Source organism: Bubalus bubalis, chromosome X (genome assembly GCF_019923935.1).
Source record: "Bubalus bubalis isolate 160015118507 breed Murrah chromosome X, NDDB_SH_1, whole genome shotgun sequence".
Taxonomy (NCBI): Eukaryota; Metazoa; Chordata; class Mammalia; order Artiodactyla; family Bovidae; genus Bubalus; species Bubalus bubalis.
Genome location: NC_059181.1, coordinates 130,818,016 through 130,833,833, shown reverse-complemented (window position 1 = coordinate 130,833,833; position 15,818 = coordinate 130,818,016).

Sequence of the window (15,818 nt, the reverse complement as noted above, 5' to 3'; positions counted from 1 at the left end):
GCTTGAAATAATTGTTAATAGATCGTTTGTAAGAAACATACAATCTGGCTGTACTCTGCAGTTTGTGTTTCCTCTTCACCATAGAAATATGTTGCTGAGGCTCTGGGTAACTGATCCTAAATCAGCAGGATGCCTGCCAAGCAGAAATTGCAAGAATCTCCATCACTCTGTGATCCTTTAAGAGTTTCAGGTGGTAGAGCTAAAGTCATCAGGAAATCTGGAACTCTTTTGCAAGAAAATCCTAGACTTGATGGAATATACTATGTTACAGCCAGACTAATTTCATGTTGGGTTATGATACCCTTTAGAACTTGGGTTTGGGAAGGGGCATGACTCAAATCAATTACTTGAGATTGTCTCATTAATGGTAATCATGGGAAATTTCCCAGGATTTAGGTGCCTTAGAAGGTTCACTTCATCACACTTAGATCACTCACAGCAGTGGGGGGTGTTTAGAAGCCCTATAGCAGTCTCTATTAAATGATACATTAGTAAGAGCTGATGGCGAGAGTTTTCCATGTGAAGAGCTTTAAGTGAGTCTATGTGAGTGTTCAAAGCCTTGGACATGTCTTAGCAGCCGATTCAAGATTAGCTCAGGTGGGTGTGGAGCTACAGATGCTCAGGGCTCTGAGAGCCAAAATTTTTCTGAATCAAAGCTGGAAATCAGCACAATGTCTCCCCACTCTTTACATGTTCTGCAAAGAGAAGAAATGTGCAGATCTATTCTGGTCACTCAGTCTCATTGAATATTTATGGAAGTTCTGAAGCGAGTGAAATATTCCCAGATATCTCTTGAAGCTGAAACAGGCAGCTTGGAAATAGATAACCGGCAGTATTGGGTTTGTCTGCGTAGGGCAGCATACATTTTTAAAAATTACACAGGAATTGGTGAAATGTGCTACATCTTGGTGATTTACCATAAAATTAGTGAATTCTTCTGAAATTCAGCAGATTAGGAGGAAAGAAAAGCAAAGCAAAATTTAAAAGACAAAGAGGCATTTTAAAGTAACTGTTGTCAGTGCTCAATGATGCAAATAATTGATTTAGCTGACCAAGTAGATGGACGGTTCTGTTTCAGTCCAACTTCTTGTCATTTAGTACCATGCCGTATATTTCGTTTCCCTTAAATTCTTTCTACTATAAAGGATCTTTTGATCACAAAGAAAAGAAATCCAGTCAAGAAAGTTCATTTCAGGAAGATAACGTTATAAGAAAACTATAACCAGTGTCACAGACCTAGGAAACACAACACAGTCACGACTGGAAAGTGGAGTTGGGAAGGTGATAAGCCAAAGCCCTTCTCTCTTTCTCGGGGATTGTGGAAGACTGACTGCATTATAATTGTAGTTAATATCTTCCTATATCCTTATCCAGTGCCCTGTAACTTTGAAGTCCCCTTCTCCTCTGACTCTGGACCTCAGCCACTTGTCTTACTTTGGATAAGTAGGATATGAGCATACTTGATTTAAGTGGGGGCTTGAAAAATGTGTGTACAATTCCTGTCTTACTTCTCTGGATTTGCCATGAGAACATGCCCAGCTTAGCCTATGGGACACTGATATACATTATGAAATAGAATCAAGTCAGCTCAACTGTTTCGGCTGAAGCTCTAAATAGGTATGAAACTCCAGCTAATATGACTAAACATACCTATCCAATGCACAGTTGGCCACAGATGTATGAGTGATACCATGGAGCTCAGGTCAAATCAAAAGAATTGTCTAGCTAATACAGAGACTCTTGGGCCAAAATAGATGTTTATTATTGTATGCTGCCAATATTTTCTAGTTATTTATTATATAGCAATATTGTGGCAAATAGATAATGGAAGCAAGGGTTAAATTGTCTCTTTCATTTCTGCTTCTCCCTTCCCTCTCCCTCCCAGTCCCCAGCTTGTACACAGCCCAGTATCTCTGCCAGACCTTTGTCTGCCTAACCCACAAGTCCAGATCAGTTCAGTTCAGTTCAGTCGCTCAGTCGTGTCCGACTCTTTGCGACCCCATGAATCGCAGCACGCCAGGTCTCCCTGTCCATCACCAACTCCCAGAGTTCACCCAGACTCACATCCATCAAGTCAGTGATGCCATCCAGCCATCTCATCCTCTGTCGTCCCCTTCTCCTCCTGCCCCCAATCCCTCCCAGTATCAGAGTCTTTTCCAATGAGTCAACTCTTTGCATGAGGTGGCCAAAGTACTGGAGTTTCAGCTTTAGCATCATTCCTTCCAAAGAAATCCCAGGGCTGATCTCCTTCAGAATGGACTGGTTGGATCTCCTTGCAGTCCAAGGGACTCTCAAGAGTCTTCTCCAACACCACAGTTCAAAAGCATCAATTCTTCGGTGCTCAGCCTTCTTCACAGTCCAACTCTCACATCCATACATGACCACAGGAAAAACCATAGCCTAGACTAGATGAACCTTTGTTGGCAAAGTAATGTCTCTGCTTTTGAATATGCTATCTAGGTTGGTCATAACTTTCCTTCCAAGGAGTAAGCGTCTTTTAATTTCATGGCTGCAATCACCATCTGCAGTGATTTTGGAGCCCAGAAAAATAAAGTCTGACACTGTTTCCCCATCTACTTTCCATGAAGTGGTGGGACCGGATGCCATGATCTTTGTTTTCCGAATGTTGAGCTTTAAGCCAACTTTTTCACTCTCCACTTTCACTTTCATCAAGAGGCTTTTTAGTTCCTCTTCACTTTCTGCCATAAGGGTGGTGTCATCTGCATATCTGAGGTTATTGATATTTCTCCCGGCAATCTCGATTCCAGCTTGTGTTTCTTCCAGTCCAGCGTTTCTCATGGCGTACTCTGCACATAAGTTAAATAAGCTGGGTGACAATATACAGCCTTGATGAACTCCTTTTCCTATTTGGAACCAGCCTGTTGTTCCATGTCCAGTTCTAACTGTTGCTTCCTGACCTGCATACAAATTTCTCAAGAGGCAGATCAGGTGGTCTGGTATTCCCATCTCTTTCAGAATTTTCCACAGTTTATTGTGATCCACACAGTCAAAGTCTTTGGCATAGTCAATAAAGCAGAAATAGATGTTTTTCTGGAACTCTCTTGCTTTTTCCACGATCCAGCGGAAGTTGGCAATTTGATCTCTGGTTTCTCTGCCTTTTCTAAAACCAGCTTGAACATCAGGAAGTTCATGGTTCACGTATTGCTGAAGCCTGGCTTGGAGAATTTTGAGCATTACTTTACTAGCGTGTGAGACGAGTGCAATTGTGCGGTAGTTTGAGCATTCTTTGGCATTGACTTTCTTTGGGATTGGAATGAAAACTGACCTTTTCCAGTCCTGTGACCACTGCTGAGTTTTCCAAATTTGCTGGCATATTAAGTGCAGCACTTTCACAGCATCATCTTTCAGGATTTGAAATAGCTCAACTGGAATTCCATCACCTCTACTAGCTTTGTTCGTAGTGATGCTTTCTAAGGCCCACTTGACTTCACATTCCAGGATGTCTGGCTCTAGGTGAGTGATTACACCATCGTGATTATCTGGGTCATGAAGATCTTTTTTGTACAGTTCTTCTGTGTATTCTTGCCATCTCTTTTAATATCTTCTGCTTCTGTTAGGTCCATACCAGTACACATTACCAGCTACCATTTTTGTGTCTCTCAGTTCAAATTTATGACATAGGAAAAACTCTAATTAGTCTAAGGAAAGCCACTGAATTGGTTTATTTGGGGCCAGGAGTCCAGTTGATCCAATCAGTCATGGTTGAGGTGGTGGTGATGGTGAAAGGAGAACAATATCACATGATCTGGGGATATTCAAAGGGAGTGATTCTTCTCAGAAGGGAACTACGGCCAGAAAACCATTGTAATTTATATCTCTAATTGAAGGGCAAGCCTAAAAAGTAGGAAGGTACACAGCAAATTTGATTTGTAGATCAGTACATCATCTTGAAATAAACTGCTAACTACTAATGCTTAGGCAGGTTACGTTGCCCTGTGTCATACAACTAGAGAAAGGTAGATTCAGAAGTAGAATATAGATTAAATTGAATCCAGAGCCCATGAAATTTATGATTCTGCCTTTACCATTTTTATAATGACTGGGAGAATAAAACTGTGTAAATTGATGTCTAATGAAAAGCTTACCAGGTTCCTAATTGAGCAAGTGGAGGTCAATTAACAATGAAAGATTAAGAAGCTGATTAGGAGATAGTGCTGTTGGGTATGATAAGATTCTTTCTTGATTGCATCTTTGCTTAGAGAGCTACTCAGCCCTTATGGGGGATTAATGACACCTTCTGTTTTCTGTGCTCAGATTTCACCATTCAGTAGGAAGTTGGATTTCACTTCATTTCCCTGTTTTTAGTCTAATGCTTCACCTCCATCTTCCATCATATTTGGTATTCTCACATTCAAAGTCTCTCAGGTTCAATACCTTTAAAGAGTAAATTTCTTATTTCCTTTGGAAGGAAGTGTGGTGAGTTGGTTGCTCAAGGTAGAAGTTTGGGACCTAAAAGTGAAAGTTGCTCAGTCGTGTCCAACTCTTTGCGACCCCATGGAATATACACTCCAGGCCAGAATACTGGAGTGGGTAGCTTTTCCCGTCTCCAGGGGATCTTCCCAACCCAGAGATCGAGCCCAGGTCTCCCACACTGCAGGCATCTTTACCAGCTGAGCCATAAGGGAAGCCCAAGAATACTGGAGTGGGTAGCCTATTCCTTCTCCAGCAGATCTTCCCAACCCAGGAATCGAACCGGGGTCTCCTGCATTGCAGGCAGATTCTTTACCAACTGAGCTATGAGGGAAGCCTTGGGACCTAAAGATCCATCTAATTACTCAGTAGAGAGACTGAATCAATCTGTTTTCTGTACTGTGTATCATCCTTGTCTTCTGTGCTATCTGGTGCCTCCAAGACATGCCATTTTCTTTGTTCTACAGGGTCAACTGATTTTTCTCTAAGAAATACCATCTCCCTATGTAGTTATTAGATTCCAATATCCTGTACTCTGCTAAATTAATTACCTTACCTCCATCTACTTTAAATCTTCAAAAATTTTATTAAGATCTCTAGTCCACTGTTTCTTTACTCTTTGTCCTTGTGTATTCATTTATTTTGAAAGTCTGTTTACTACAATTACAGTTGGGTTTTTGGAGGAGATAAGACCAATATGTGGTTCATTGACTATGTTTAGGAAATTATCCCCCATCCCCATGAGTTTTTAAATAGAAACTTTTTCATTTGGGTTGTTGCAAGATTTATCTGAAAGTTATCAATACTAGTTCATGTTAAAGTCTAGCATCACTTACTTATGGAAGCTTCCAAACAAATAAAACAAACACTTAATAAATTCTGGTTCTAAGTGCAGTGATAAGATTTTTTTCTACCACATAAATTTCAATTTGGTAGTATTCTAATTTTAATGGTACTCTCACTTCCAAACTTTCGTCATCTAGTGCTAATATTATTTGTGAAATAGTCATTCATCTCATTTTCTTCCAGGTCAGAGGAATACCCCTTGATCTTTACCTTAGGGGAAAGTAAAGGATAGTGCTGGGCCAGGGATTGACATTTAAACACCAGATCTTCTGATGTGTTGCTAATTCCTACCATCAATATTATTTCTAGTTCATGATTTGAGATTCATCTAGGTTACTTTAACCTTCTGTACTTTTGTTGTTTGTACATTTCTATGTGTCAATAACATTTTGGAAGAGTAATTAGTACTGGTTTCCCAGAAATCTATGAGAATGTTACTTGTAACAATAGTGTACTCAGATAACTTGCATTAGAAATGTTTAGTTCTTCCTAGGAACAAAGCTCTCAAGAATGATTGCCATGGTTTTCGACAGTTGGTATATACACCCCAGTCTATAGAGGTCTTTTTGGTAAGAATCAACCTACTCTGAGTGTTGCTTAAAAACAAGATAGCCCTGAGCAAGGCTAGCCCCCATGTGAATTATGAGAAAACTAATTAAATATCCATAGAAGTTGGAAGCATGTAAGCATTTAAAGTAGTATTGCATTATTATAGTGTTTTATGGAAAACTCTCAAAAATATACATATATTGAGAAAGACCTCCTCCAAATCTATTATCAGATGGGATTATTGCCAAATTCCCTAAAAATTTTAGGAGGTCAGATAATATGGCTTTAAATTAGTGCTCTGATAAAAATTGAACAAGTAGCTCATTTGGCTAGACAAATTTCCGCATAAAAGTTGTATCTTGTCTAGGGGAATTTTCTAGATCAAAAATCACCTTATTGGCTTTTAGTAAATTACTTCATCCATTTAACACATATGTCTTAAAGTCCTACTTTATTCTAGACACTGGTGAGGTCATTATAAGTTCAAAGAACTTATACCTTATTGTGAATATATCAGATATGCATACGTGCTAAGTCACTTCAGTTGTGTCTCTTTACGACCCTATGGACCATAGCCCACCAGGCTCCTCTGTCCAAGGGATTCTCCAGGCAAGAATACTGGAGTGGGTTGCTGTGTCCTCATCCAAGGGATCTTCCCAACCCAGGGATCAAACCTGCATCTCCTATGTCTCTTGCATTGGGAGGAGGATTCTTTACCACTAGTGCCACATATAAATATAAAATAGTGCAGTGCAAGATAGATGCCATGTGAGCAATATAAATGAGGTGTCAGGGAGGAAAGCCTGACTTCTTCAGTAAGGGGTAATCAGGAAAATATTCTATTTGATCTAGACCCCAGAGTTCAGTTGGCAAAGTGGAAAGAAGAGCCTAGGAGGAGAGAATGCAGTAATTAAAATCATAGAAACAAGAAAGCACAAGGTATTGGCATAAGTAGTAAGTAGGAATTTTTGATTACAGTTTATAGTTCATATTGGGGATTAATGAAAATAAGACAAAAAGGTAATCAAAGAAAGCAAAAATAAACAAATGGGACCTGATTAAACTTAAAAGCTTCTGCACAACAAAGGAAACTATATGCAAGGTGAAAAGACAGCCTTCAGAATGGGAGAAAATAATAGCAAATGAAGCAACTGACAAACAACTAGTATCAAAAATATACGAGCAACTCCTGCAGCTCAATTCCAGAAAAATAAATGACCCAATCAAAAAATGGGCCAAAGAACTAAACAGACATTTCTCCAAAGAAGACATACAGATGGCTAACAAACACATGGAAAGATGCTCAACATCACTCATTATCAGAGAAATGCAAATCAAAACCACAATGAGGTACCATTTCACACCAGTCAGAATGGCTGTGATCCAAAAGTCTACAAGCAATAAATGCTGGAGAGGGTGTGGAGAAAAGGGAACCCTCTTATACTGTTGGTGGGAATGCAAACTAGTACAGCCGCTATGGAGAACAGTGTGGAGATTCCTTAAAAAACTGGAAATACAACTGCCTTATGACCCAGCAATCCCACTGCTGGGCATATACACTGAGGAAACCAGAATTGAAAGAGACACGTGTACCCCAATGTTCATCGCGGCACTGTTTATAATAGCCAGGGCAAGGAAGCAACCTAGATGTCCATCAGCAGATGAATGGATAGGAAAGCAGTGGTACATATACACAATGGAGTATTACTCAGCCATTAAAAAGAATACATTTGAATCAGTTCTAATGTGGTGGATGAAACTGGAGCCTATTATACAGAGTGAAGTAAGCCAGAAAGAAAAACACCAATACAGTATACTAACGCATATATATGGAATTTAGAAATGGTAATGATAACCCTGTATGCGAGAGAGCAAAAGAGACACAGATGTATAGAACAGTCTTTTGGACTCTGTGGGAGAGGGAGAGGGTGGGATGATTTGGGAGAATGGTATTGAAATATGTATAATATCATATAAGAAACAAATCGCCAGTCCAGGTTCGATGCAGGATACAGGATGCTTGGGGCTGGTGCATTGGGATGACCCAGAGGGATGGTATGGGGAGGGAGGTGGGAGGGCGGTTCGGGATGGGGAACACGTGTATACCTGTGGCGGATTCATGTTGATGTATGGCAAAACCTATACAATATTGTAAAGTAATTAGCCTCCAATTAAAACAAATAAATTTAAATTAAAAAAAGAAAAAAAAAAGGTAATCAAGGCTCTTCTATAGGGAACTTAAAAGCCAAGTAAAGTAGTCTACATTTTAATTTGTACTTGGTAAAGAGATATTAAAGTTTGAATGAGGTTATAGTACGATTAAACAAGTGGACATTTTCTAGATGATCCAGGGAGAAGATTCTGGAGGCAGTTTCACTAGATGTCTGAAACAATCTGGCCAAGAGAGGATTGGAACCTAAACTATGGCAATGACATTGAGAATGCCAAGGAAGAAAATTAAAAAAAAAATTAGACATAAATAGCAAACTTACAGGGTGAGGCAACTGACTGGATGTTGGGAGAGAAAAGTCATGAACAATCCACAGTCACTGAGCTTTTAAGTCTAGGTGACATAGTACTTTCAATGGAAATAAGAAATCATTAGTTTGATGGAAGATACAGTGAATTTAATTTGTTTAGTTTGAGGTTTCTGCAGAATCCAGGTAGAGCTGTCCAGTAGATTAGGCAGATATATAATTTTAGAGCTTGGAGGAATGATTGGATTTAGAAATAAGCATGATACTCATCATTATAAAAGTTATAAGTAAGCCAAGGGATTGGGGGAAACTCTTCAAGAAAGAGAAAATACAGAAAGATGATCCAAATCTTGGAAAAGGGAAACAGCCAGGGAGAAAGTGAAGGAGCAGTAATTGAGTTGAGTAGAATCAAGAGAATGAACAGAAGGCAATGAAGGACCATGTGGTTGGTTGAAACTGCCAAATGCAGAAGAGAAGGAAGTTTTCTAGTTGTTTTGAGATGAAAGATTGATGTGCTACAAACTAGTCCATGATAGCTAGAAGTGGAAATCTTTTATTTTTTTGACTATTGTGAAATACTTCCTCCTAGGAGTGTGTGATTTGTACTTAGAAATAACTCCATTATGATTGTAAAATAATACATGCTTTTTTATAAAAATTTGAGTAACCTCTGACTATAAGTGATTTAAATAAAAATTCCCCATAATGTTAACATTGGCATACATGCATTTGCCAGCATCTTTCATGAATCAACCGTGAGAACACAATTCTCTCAAGTATCTGCTTTTATCGATGTGCTAAAATCGTTTGATGAGTTTTTTATTTTTGTAGATGGTATTTTTAATGACTGAAGAGTACTCATTCTAGAGATGTATCAAAATGTATTACCTCATTCATAGACATTTGTTTCCAGATCATGTCCTTATCAAATAATAATTTTTAACAATTTTTTTTTCATTTTGGTTTATATCTTCAGGGATGAGTTTACTAGGGTAAAAGTTAGGCATATCATTTTCAAGTCATTTGAAACATTTACCAAATGACTTTCCCTAAAAGTTATTGCAGTTTGCTCTTTCCTTTGTAGATAGGATATTCCATAGTTAATGAGCAAAGTGACTCCTGCATTAAAGGTTGTCTTTAGTTCTCCATCTCCCTGGGCTACCATTTTCCCACAAAACATTTTAACAAGCATAATTAAGAAATATTACCAATCAGTGCATATGGCAGTAGTATGTAACTTAATGTAGAATGATTTAGGTGCTCCTACACCACTCTTAAGTTTTTCAATCATAAATTGTAGACAACTAATCTAATTAAAAAAAATCCATACATCTTCCTGTCAAATGTTAAGGTCATTAACTAGTTTGCACCTGAAAAGGTCTGTAAAGCCTTTCAATGTGGATTATAGAAGCTATTTAAATTCACTTAACAAGAGCCAATGAAATCTACTCAGTCATATCTATCTTTTATTCATTTTTCTTTGCTCATCTCTAGATTTTCCATTCTCTAGAATCAGCTTCTCATGCTTGATGCCTATAAACATTTAATAATATATTATTTGATTAAAATATTAATTTTAACATTAAAAATAATGCCATCTTCTCTATAAAAAGGAGAAGTAATAATAAATATCCACATTCCTTTTAAAATATATTAAAAAACTCTGGAAGGATACAGAAGTGCTAAGAGTAGTTATCTGGGATATGGGTGAAGTAGTTTTGGGTAGATGATGGATGGACTGGGAAGGAATTTTGAGCCATGTCAATATCTTGCTTATTCAAGAAACTAAATTAAAAAAACAAGATCTTGATTTTATGAGTTTTAAAAAAGCAAAGAAACATGTTAAAAGAATATCTAGTACAGTATTATTTTTGTTGTTGTTCTATCGCTCAGTCATGCCTGACTCTTTGTGACCCCATGCCAGGCTCCCCTGTCCTTCACCATGTCCCACAGTTTGCTCAAACTTGTGTCCATTGAGTCAGTGATGCCATCCAACCATCTTGTCCTTTGTTGTCCCCTTCTCCTCCTGAACTCAATCTTTCCCAGCATCAGGATCTTTTCCAATGAGTCAGCTCTTTGCATTAGGTGGCCAAAGTATTGGAACTTCAGCTTCAGCATCAGTCCTTCCAATGAATATTCAGAGTTGATTTCCTTTAGGATTGACTGGTTTGATCTCCCTGCTGTCCAGGGGACTCTCAAGAGTCTTCTCCAGAACCACAGTTTGAATGCATCAGTTCTTTGGCACTCAACTTTCTTTATGGTGCAACTCTCACATCCATACATGATTACTGGAAAAACCATAGCTTTGACTGTATAGATCTTTGTTGGCAAAGTAATGTCACTGTTTTTTTTAATACACTGTCTATGTTTTCCATAGTTGTTCTTCCAAGGAGAAAGCATCTTTTAATTTTGTGGCTGTAGTCACCATCTACAGTGATTTTGGAGCCCAAGAAAAAATCTGTCACTGCTTACACTTTTTCCCCATCTATTAGCCATGAAGTGATGGACCAGATACCATGATCTTAGTTTTTAGAATGTTGAGCTTTAAGCCAGATTTTTCACTCTTCCTCTTTCACCCTCATCAAGATGTTCTTTAGATCCTCTTTGTTTTTGGCCATTAAAGTTGTATCATCTGCATATCTGAGGTTATTGATATTTCTCCCGGCATCCTTGATTTCAGCTTGTGCTTTATCCAGCCCAGCATTTCACATGATGTACTCTGCATGTAAGTTAAATAAGCAGGATGACAATATATAGCTTTGACATACTCCTTTCCCAATTTGGAACCAGTCCGTTGTTCCATATCTGGTTCTAACTGTTGCCTCTTGATCTGCATACAGGTTTCTCAGGAAGCAGGTCAGGTGGTCTGGTATTCCCATCTCTTTAATAATTTTCCACAGTTTGTTGTGATCCACACAGTCAGAGGCTTTAGTGTAGTCAATGAAGGAGAAGTAGATGGTTTTTTTTGAACTCTCTTGCTTTTTCTACGGATGTCTTTCTAAAATCCAGTTTGTACGTCTAGAAGTTCTCAGTTCACATACTGTTGGAGATTAGCTTGAAGGATTTTGAGCATTACCTTGCTAGCATGTGAAATGAGTGCCATTGTATGAATTACATGAGCAAAAAATTGAGAAAATCTAAATATTCATTAAATAGAGGAGGAAAAATAAAATTATAGAATTATTGTACATGTGTTTTCAGTTGCTTCAGTCTTGTCTGCCTCTTGGAGTCCCCATGTTGCCTGCCAGGCTCCTCAGTTCATGGGATTCTCCAGGCAAGAGTACTGGAGTGGGTTGCCTTGCCCTCCTCCAGGGGTTCTTTCCAACTCAGGGATCAAACCCAGGTCTCCTGTATTACAGGTAGATTCTTTACTGCTGAGCCACCAGGGTAATGACTTGAATGGATGATATGACTATCAGATTTCTAGCTTGGGTGGGTTCTGTTACCATTAACTAAGAAAGGGAGTAGAGGAGTTGTGGTTGTGATTTCAATTTTTTTTTTCAGTTCAGTGGACATATGTAGGAGGTGTTTGTGTAACATCTAAGTAGATATGTCTAGTAGACATTTGAATATATGATCCTGGGACTCAGAAGGAATTTCAAGATTGAATTTATAGATTTGTTAACACCAACATAAAAGAGATAGTTACAGTTATACACATAGGGTGATACTGAGGGAGGGAAGAGGGATTGAAGACATGTTTTATTGCTGAAGACATTACTTCCATGGAGCAAAGAAAACCATCAATATTATTTTGTAAAATTGTACATGATTTATAAAGTCACTGGTGTTTTTAATGTTCTTACTTATTTCTAGTTTATTTATTAGGTGTTTAGTACGTTTTCATTATTCTGGGTTTAATATAAAGACAGTGATTTGTGATTAGTTAGTTCTGGCTGAGGGTTATACTATACTTTCTTGGGGTCCAGAGATCAAGATTTTGAAAGATTTAGCACTTGCAAAGTTAAATGTAAAACCGTAGTATCTTTGGGTTTGGGGCCAGTTATTCTGAAGGCAGGCTTCAAGGCAAGGGGAAAGACGTGGAGTAAAAAAGGGAATAGGCATTTTATTGTGCACTGTTGATGTTTCAGAAATTATGTTAGATATTTTATATATATTCCCCTATTTACCTATAACAATAGATCTATAGTACTAGTATTTTATCCATAGTTTACAGATGATATAACAGACTCAAAGAGGTTAAATGACTTACTCAAAGTCACTTTTGAAGAAATTTATAACAAAAGCTAGTGTTTTCTCAGCCCTGGTGTACATAAGAGTCATCTGTGGAACTTTAAAAGCAATACTCCAGGGCTCCCCAGGAGATTTTGATTTAGTATCTTCTTCATGTGGCCTTGGGCTGTGCAATTTTGCAGTGCTCCATGGGTGATTCTGTTGTGCGGTTCGGGTGGTGGTTAAGAGGTCTGGATTCAATCAGACTGTGGTATGAGTCTTGGCTCCAGTTACTGGCACTGGGATCTTGGGCTAATTAATCTCACTAAACCTCAGTATTTATTCATCTGTTAAATGAGGATTATAATAGACCTACCTTGTGCCAATGTTGCAGAAATTCAAAACACTGTGCTGAATGGTCTTCCATTTCCCCTCCAAATTCCTGTTCTTCCTAGCTTTCTGTCCTGAGAGGCTGGCTTGCAGTGACTTCATCAATGGGCTGCGTTGCCTTCCAGTTTCTGGGTTGGTTCAGCCCGCAGGAGGTCAGAGGTCAGGAGGAGAGTATGGGTATTTATTCCCCCAGTTTCTTCTCTGATGATTTGTCATGAGTTGCCCTTTGCTGTGTTCTTCCACCTAAAGTCACAGCTCCTGTCAGATAGTCCTCTCCTAGAGCTACTGATATAGCTCTGTAATTTTCTGGATCCCAGAAAATGCCCTCTCCCCAGTGTCTCTTCAGCAAAGGTGGTAAAGGATTTGTGGCTACTGCTATCCCCAAAGCACTTCATCATCCTTTAACCTTGATCATCCTTTTGCAAATAGTCTCTTCATTAAACTCTTAATTATCCCATTTGAGTGTGCCATCTGTTTCCTACTTAGACCCTGACAGATACTACATACAAAGTGCTTAGCATAGTTCCCAGCACATATTAGATTCTAAATAAATGTTTATCATTAAAGAAAAAGTTCTGTGTAATACATTCTTCAACTGTAGGTATGCATTTTGTTATTTCATTTGGAGTTTATGCTTCATTTGGTCCTTAAAGTTTAATTTCAGTAAAATCTGTTTAAACAGAATTCAAGTAACAAAGGCCTTCAATTAAGCAGGTATTCGTTCTCTTTCTTTCTTTTTTTTTTTTTTTTTTCCCCTACTGCATTTTGCTTTGCAGGAAAGGAGATAAGTGATTGGAAGAAAAACTTACATTTATGATTTTGTAAAAAGAGAACTTCGTGGAGAATGTTCTAGGATGAGTGTACATTCAGCCAATATGAAATATTCCTGGGATTGCATCCTGGGTCTAGCTCTACTAAGTCTGATAATTTCTCCCAATTCATAGGGTTGCAGTGAGAATCCAATGAGACAAACTCTGTAAACTACATCTGATGAAATAAAGTATTGTATGTAACCCCTGAAACAAGAAACAAGTGATTCCTTTCTTTCACTCTCTTAGCCTTATACTAGGCTTTAATAGATTGATGGCCCCAAGTACCTGCTAGGTAACCAGTCATTATTCACATGTTCCAGTGGTTTCTCAACCTGATTTCTCCAGTGAGGAAAATGGGAAGCACATTTAAAAAATATTTTCAACAACACGCAAAACCCAAACTGGGTTTTTGTTTATTAGTTTCTGAAAACAATTCCAATAAGAGGATTTCCATGTTTTCTCAGAATTCTGTCTAAAACAGCTTTGCTTTGTTACTACTTAAGCTAATTGTTAAACTCCAAGCTCATATATATTTTTGCTTAGAATAGCAAAAATTTCAGATATGCCAGCCCTGTGTACCATTGTACCAAACACTTTTATTAAACAACAAGAATTAGAAGGTTGCTGTATGCATACATGCTCAGTGGCTTCAGTTGTATCTGACTCTGTTATCTATGGACTGTAGTCGGACAGGCTCCTCTGTTCATGGGATTCTCCAGGCAAGAATACTGGAGTGGGTTGCCACATCCTCTTGCAGGTGATTTTCCCAACCCAGGGATCGAACCCATGTCTGCTATGTTTCCTACACTGCAGGCTAATTCTTTATCACTGAGCCACCAAGGAAGCCCAAAAGATTGCTGAGGTCTGATGAAATGGAGATAAGGCCGTAGACAGCGGATAGCACCATGTCCTTTGAATTTTTGTTTCCATTTTACCTATCAGTTATAAGACATTAATTAAAGGCCATTTTAAAGAGGGGGAGCTCTGTCCCTCTTTAGGGAATACATGTTAAAATAGAAAAAAAAAAACTATGTTTAAGGCCATTATTTTATATAAATACAACTGGGTTTCCCTGGTGGCTCAGACGGTAAGGAGCCCACCTCAATGTGGGAGACCTGGGTTTGATCTCTGAGTCGGGAAGATGCCCTGGAGAAGGGAATGGCTACCCACTCCAGTACTCTTGCCTGGAAAATCCCATGGACGGAGGAGCCTGGTGGGCTGCAGTCCATGGGGTCGATAAGAGTCAGACACAACTGAGCGACTTCACTTTACTTTTCACTTTCATGCATTGGAGAAGGAAATGGCAACCCACTCCAGTGTTCTTGCCTGGAGAATCCCAGGGATGGGGGAGCCTGGTGGGCTACCGTCTTTGGGGTCGCACAGAGTCGGACACAACTGAAGCGACTTAGCATAGCATAGCATAGCATGTAAATTTTAGGATTATTTTTTCTAATTCTGTGAAAAATGTCATGGATAATTTCATAGGGATTGCGTTAAATCTGTAGATTGCTTTGGGTAGTATGGCTATTTTAACAGTATTAATTCTTCCAATCTAGGAGCATGGGATATCTATTTTTTAAATTATAGAAGCTTCACTACACTATGTTTTATAACAGTAGAACATCAACCTTTATTGATGACTCCAGCCTGAAGAATAGGTCAAATTTGTAGGATGTGTAAATGAGCAAATTTGATAGTGATAGACAGTTTTTCTTCCTCTCTATAATATTGCACCAGAGTAATTGTTAGTCCTGTAAAATCTGATTTATGATTTTACATACAAACCACATGAATTAAGGAGGGTTATTTACTTTACAAGTCAAAAAGAGGATTATTTTACCAAATGATTCAAGAACTAAAAGAAATTCCTCTTAAGTCTATTTTTCCAAATACATTTATGTTTTTGTTAAGTGATTCACTGCTGGAAATCAAGCTGAAAGCCAAAGTGTTGGGAACCACTATCATTTGAAAGTCCTTTAGAAAAGAGATTGTGCAGAACAATGGGAAGTAGAATTGAATTGGCAAAAGTTTCATTTATTTATGTACTATTTGTAGCACAGGTCTAACCATAGACCCGTTCTTTTCTCCTAAGCACAGGGTTAGAGTCCAAGGCTCTCCCTTCTTCTCTAAACCTGAGTCA